The 6,199-nt window shown below is 28.4% G+C and overlaps 2 non-coding genes across 2 annotated transcripts; both read left to right on the plus strand.

Moving 5' to 3' along the window:
• The first annotated feature begins 1,782 nt into the window (after positions 1-1,782).
• On the plus strand, positions 1,783-1,854 carry Trnap-ugg. The gene has a single exon. It is a non-coding gene; the product is annotated as a tRNA-Pro (tRNA).
• A 1,162-nt stretch (positions 1,855-3,016) lies between these two features.
• Trnap-cgg lies at positions 3,017-3,088 on the plus strand. The gene has a single exon. It is a non-coding gene; the product is annotated as a tRNA-Pro (tRNA).
• The last annotated feature ends 3,111 nt before the right edge of the window (positions 3,089-6,199 follow it).

The following is a 6,199-nucleotide window of genomic DNA, read 5'->3' on the forward strand; positions in this document are numbered from 1 at the left end:
GTTAACAGCAATTTACCACTTCCCTAAAGAGTATGATGATATAATTAAATTAATAAATTGTTTAATGTTTAATTTATAAAATATAAATTGGAATAAGTTTTCCGCAATTTTATGTATGCCTTCTTAAATTAATTGCTTAAATTTATAGGATTTTTCATTATATATGTATGTTGGTAATTGTTGATGTATTTAATTTAACTACGTTTTTTTTTTAAATACTTGTATACATATATTATTTATATTAAATGTAATTTATTATCTTCATAACCAAAGACGAAATGACATATCTGGATAAACAACAAAAGTGATAGCCCAAAGATTTATTCAAAGATATAATTTATGCAAATATGCTACAAACACTCGGCCGATGGGAAAATCATTTCACACTTGCCACGTATAACATTTACTCTCAGCGGCTGTTTGTCGGTTCCACCGTCCAATTCGCACTTAGCTCGTAAACCTGCGGTCGCAGCGCATACTCAATTGCAAAAGTCGTTTAAAATTTCATCAATTTTTATATATTGATTGTCTTTATAATTTAAGCTTTGTTTCCTAATTTATTTTTGTAAGTATAATACTTTTGTATCACACTTAAATGGATTATGTGTTTAAATGTTAAATTTAATAAATATATATGTAATATATTCCTTTTTTTTATTATATAGTGTCCAACAAATTTTCTAATTATGTCATCTAATTGGTGTTTGGCGACGTTTAAAGTTCATTTGCATTAGTTGATTAAATAATATAGGTACATTGCATGACGTAAGATATACCGCCTTCACTCGTCGTTTCGTCCTTTGCCATTATAATTTCTTTATAAAGATTTCTTATCTATATAAACATAAAAAATAACTTTCCATGTATCCTATATATGTATAGACATTATTAAAAAATCAACCTTATCACTACATAGTATAAAAGAAAATCGCTTCCCGCTGTCTGTCCCTATGTGTGCTTAGATCTTTCAAACTACGGATCGGATTTTGATGCGGTTTTTTTTTAAATAGATAGAGTTATTCAAGAGGAAGGTTTATTTATGCATAATATAGTAATGAAATACTTATAATTTTAGAGGTTTCTAAAGTGATGTCGTAAATAAATGAGATATTCGGTATCACAAAAACGTTTTTATCGGTTCGGGATGATAGATCCTAAAATTAAAACAAACAGACAAACATATACTTCAGCTTTATGATATCAAAATAGATATATCCTATGCGATGAGAAAGGAAAGGAAAGTTAAATTAAAATTAACAAACAAAGAGGAGGCTATTTGTATTTAAAAGCAGAAAGAAATTGCTTATCTTGATTATTTTGTACTTAAAAGTATTTGGTGAATAAATGTTATAAGTAGGTCAAATAACACCCCAGAATAATTATACAAATAACATACTTAAATGTAGTAACCGTAAAGCGACGATGATGTCCTTCTGACCGATATACTAAGTGCGCAGGAGATATTAAATAAGAATGTACAAATATGTGCACAAACACTCAGATCTATTCGTTCACATTTGTTCAATAGAACGGCAATCCTACATCAACGTATAAACTTAATACGTAATAACTTAAAAAAATAATATTATTTAATTTATGTATGTTTTGTTTATAAATGTTTTAATATAAACGTTTTTGTAGAGACATACCGTTTGTCTTGTAAGTTTTAATTTGATACGTGTTACCGATGTTTGTACAATTGTTGTCTTTTTTATAACGGCAATTGTATGATTACAGCTATATTTTAAAATATACATTTAAATTTCATTCATTTTTGTAGTCGGCTCGTTGGTCTAGGGGTATGATTCTCGCTTTGGGTGCGAGAGGTCCCGGGTTCAAATCCCGGACGAGCCCAAGACTTTTTTATAAATATAAAAAATATACAGTTGCAATATCCACAATAACAACTCGTCCGTGTCATACAATTGGATTAAACTTTTTTTTCTATTAAAGAAAAAATCAGGAGCCAAACCAGGTCGCTCATATTTGGCTTGACCATGTCCTTTTCGTATATGTATATCTCAATTCTTAGACTAACTTGTACAAATTTTCCCCAACCATATAATCTGTAAGTATAAAAAATCATTCTCTTATCCAAATTTGAATCCATACGAATCGTTCTTTACTAAGCGACAAACATAATATTTTCATTTCTGTCTCAATAACACCGCATTATAATAAATTGGGGATAAATAAACCGACGCTGCCTAAGGTCCGTAAGAAAGAATAATGTTCCATTAATGAGTCAAAGAAAACATGGCTGCTCAATATATTACATTTTAATTACCAATAGATTATACTTATCACTTACATACGGCTAGGGAGAAAAATGCTTTATTTGACCTGATGATATGTACGCCGCATTTACAAGTCTATTAATAAGATTATCGATTGGAATTCGAATACGCTTACAACCAGACGTTTTAAATTCTGGTCTTGTTATTATTTTCTTTTTAAAAAATGATTTTGCGTATTTTGTTAAGTCATGTAATACATGTAATACATGACTTAACACGACATGACTATATTGTATTGTCGATGATATTTTGAATTCATATAAGTTTGAAATCAGATAGTAAGTCTTTAATGTTATTTATTTTTTCGTTTCGTTCCGCTTAATTTTTATTTTGCCAATATACTAGTAATTTTTAGTTGTAGTAGTAGTAATTTTTTTTTTAACCAATATGCTAGTTTACGATTTTAATATTTAAGTTGAGAGATTATTACTTCTTTATTTCAAATACCTACAGTGGTGTATTGTCCACTATATGTATTGTACCTACATCTGTCCAAGTATTTATGATAACTTTTTTTTGTAAATATGTGGATGGTTTTTCAAATTTAAAATGCTTGAATACGCTTACATAGAATGTAAATATTTCGTAAGATACACGTGTCAAAATCTTATTGTTAATCTTTACATTTTGTGCAAATACAATAAAAATTAAACGTTACTTATTAGGTGCCAAACCTTTCAACCCTTCATAATTTTCGCACCCCTAAAACAGAGATGCACGGCTCGTTGGTCTAGAGGTATGATTCTCGCTTCGGGTGCGAGAGGTCCCGGGTTCAATTCCCGGACGAGCCCTGTTTTTGTTTAAATAAGTGTTTCATATAATGTCAATGAATCGATAAAATATTGAATTCAATGTAATATTACAATCTGTTGTTAAAATAATTTAATCAATAGCGGTATTTTGGGGGCGGTGGAACAAACAAATAGATTTGGTGGTGAGGTCTATAAAATAAATAAATAAAAATTTAACAAGGATAATATCAGAGTCCGAGTCAACAAAGGCATGTTATTTTTTACACGCACCCTGTGATCAAGCGATCAAATTTTAATAAATCGCTTCCTGCTCTTCCATCGATATTATTTCAAATCCAGATAAAGTTCCACGTATTGACCGAAAAATAGAACAAGTAAAGAAAAATACATCTCTTTCTTACACAATCTTATCGTGGTATCGCCTCAAATTACCGTTTACGGTATTATGGAAATTATTCAGATATAATATTATTTTGAAAATGCCAATTTACATATCACTATGAACCCACGCTTTGTAATCTCATACTTCCTTTTTTGTGTAATAAATTATACAAAAAAATCTATCATTTCATATCGAAAGTGGAAATAAACATTGACACGTTTTACTATTTGATACGTGTGTGTATTTATTCGTCGAAAGTTATGTAAGTTTCTTTATTATAATACAAGTTTAACTTAGTGGAAACCTTAGTCACTTATCGCCTTTATTAATTTCGCATTTGTCTTAACCCTGGGCTTGAATTTGAAATTGAAATTACAAGGTCAAATGCCGTAAAATCTGTATATACAAACTTACAAAAGACGTGTAAGTATGTGATATATTATTTATTTAATTTGCTATATCAAACAGGTCTTAGCAATATTCTCTAATTTTATAAACATATAGGACAAATATCAAAACATCTTTTTTTAGTAGTACCTACTTCGTTTAATTTTATTGAACCAGATTCTTAACCTACTTTACAAATAAAGAATTTGTGTTAACAATTATAATTAAAAAAATAAATTTACTTGAAAAAAAACAAAAATATTTTATTGTAAACTCTCATAATATCTATTATTTACAACTTGTTCAAACATATATATGTATATATATGTTTATTATGAACTTTATTGGTATTAAAATGATTAAATACTTTTAATTTATCCGACAATTAAAATGACGGCATTGTAAATATGGTTAATACGAAATTTCATACTATGAAGTAGGTACGATGTTTTATTTACGTTCGATTTGTGATTAAAATATTTGAATCCATAGATCAGTATAGACCTATTCTGAAACGACGTACATATTAAAACTCGCCGCGAATAACGAACATGAACTGTCAAAAAGCGATATGCGTGACATTTTCTGTAAGAATAACATTGAAGGTACTCGCATAAAAATGGCGTATCGCCGTAAAAATGAGTGACCGATTTCTATATATGATTGCTTGGCTAAAGCAAGAATTAGATTAGAGCGGCTACTGATATTTATTTGTTTGAATCAGTATATTAAAGAAGTTTTGCTTATTACAGAAGCATTTTAAGTCATATGTGTGATGTGTATAACTTTTCTTCATTGGTAATTTACAATGGATTTCTTACATTAATTTAATAGTTTTTAAAACCAAATCAAAACAATATTACGTGTGTCTATTGTTTGTATTTTTTTTTTATACTATTTTAATAACAACAGTATATCCAGTTTATTATCTATAACAAAATAATAACTCGGTCTAAAACAAATAAGTACCTATCAAAATATTAAGTCAACATTATAACAATCTGTTCTTATTATAATGTTCTTTAAAAGACATGATAAAAATAACAATAAACAATAATAACAGTCATTTTAATAACTTAAATTATTACGTATTCGCAATTACGTAGTATTGTAATTTGAGAAACGTTTTGGTAACAACAAATTAAGCCATTAATATTTTTTTATTCGACTCTAACAAGCTACATGATTTTACTTCTTGTTATATTTGCCTTAACTAGGTAGAACAAATTGATAAACATAATACTAATAAACATCCGCGTTATGTTTTTAAGGCTCCTTAAATAAATAGCCTCGTAGGCAACCTCTAAATAGCTCATATGACTGCAGATTCTGATATCCTGAGTTTAAATTCCGAACAAATAAGTGTTAGTTAGTTTTCTCTTACGACAATATTTTAGTAGGTATTTTCGTCTAGTAACATTCAATTAGAAAATGTATAGCACATAAAGCAGTCGATTCTGCTCCTAATCTCTCTTCGATCGTATTTTAAATCCAACACCATTGCACAAATTTAAAATTGGTCGTCGCAGCAGAAAATGTGTCGAAAAAACGTCATAAATAATTACATAAAATAAATCATTTCATACGAGAAACATTTTTTACGAATTATTTGTTTTATTTTGTAGACTTTTTATGAATAGCTACTGTATTTTTTCTCTGCTTTAAAGTTCGATGATAATTACGAAATACACATCTTATATTTTGTACCTATTCAATATAATGTAAACACTATATCCAAACCTGATGAAACTGTTATTTTTTATTGCTAACAAAACGCCATTGCAAATGAAAGTCGTTTGAAGTGCAGGTAAAAGTCGTAAAATTGTTTTAATCAATTAGTAAAATAATCAACGCGACTCAACGACTACTTTATTAAATGAGTGATGGTTGAAAACTATTTTATTGAGTAGTAAAAATTTATGACGAACATAAAAGGAATATTTGATGGTTCTATCAATCCATCAATATTCTATCAGTCACGAATTTGAATTCAAAAGTTCATTGTCGGACGAATTTATATTATTTAAAAATGAAACTATATTTATTAATCAGTTATTCTTCTAATCAGTCATTCATTATTATAATCAATATAAATTTAAACCGTTATATTTTTAAATACTAGATATGTAGTCCCGTTAGGGATCTTTAGATAAACCGTTAGTTAAACACTTACGTAATTTATCGAGAAATGTTTAATATGTTCCGGGAAAACTAAAGTTCCATTACATCAAGGAGCCACGACAAAAATGGAAGCATCGGCTTAATCGGCGGGTACATTCTAGTAACTGGACGTCTTGTTACATAAAAATCATAAAACCTTAAATGTATTTCTATATAGTACAATATTACAATATTAAGTATAGAAGAATATCTGATGAACG

Source organism: Vanessa atalanta, chromosome 10, assembly GCF_905147765.1.
Source record: "Vanessa atalanta chromosome 10, ilVanAtal1.2, whole genome shotgun sequence".
NCBI classification, from domain to species: domain Eukaryota; kingdom Metazoa; phylum Arthropoda; class Insecta; order Lepidoptera; family Nymphalidae; genus Vanessa; species Vanessa atalanta.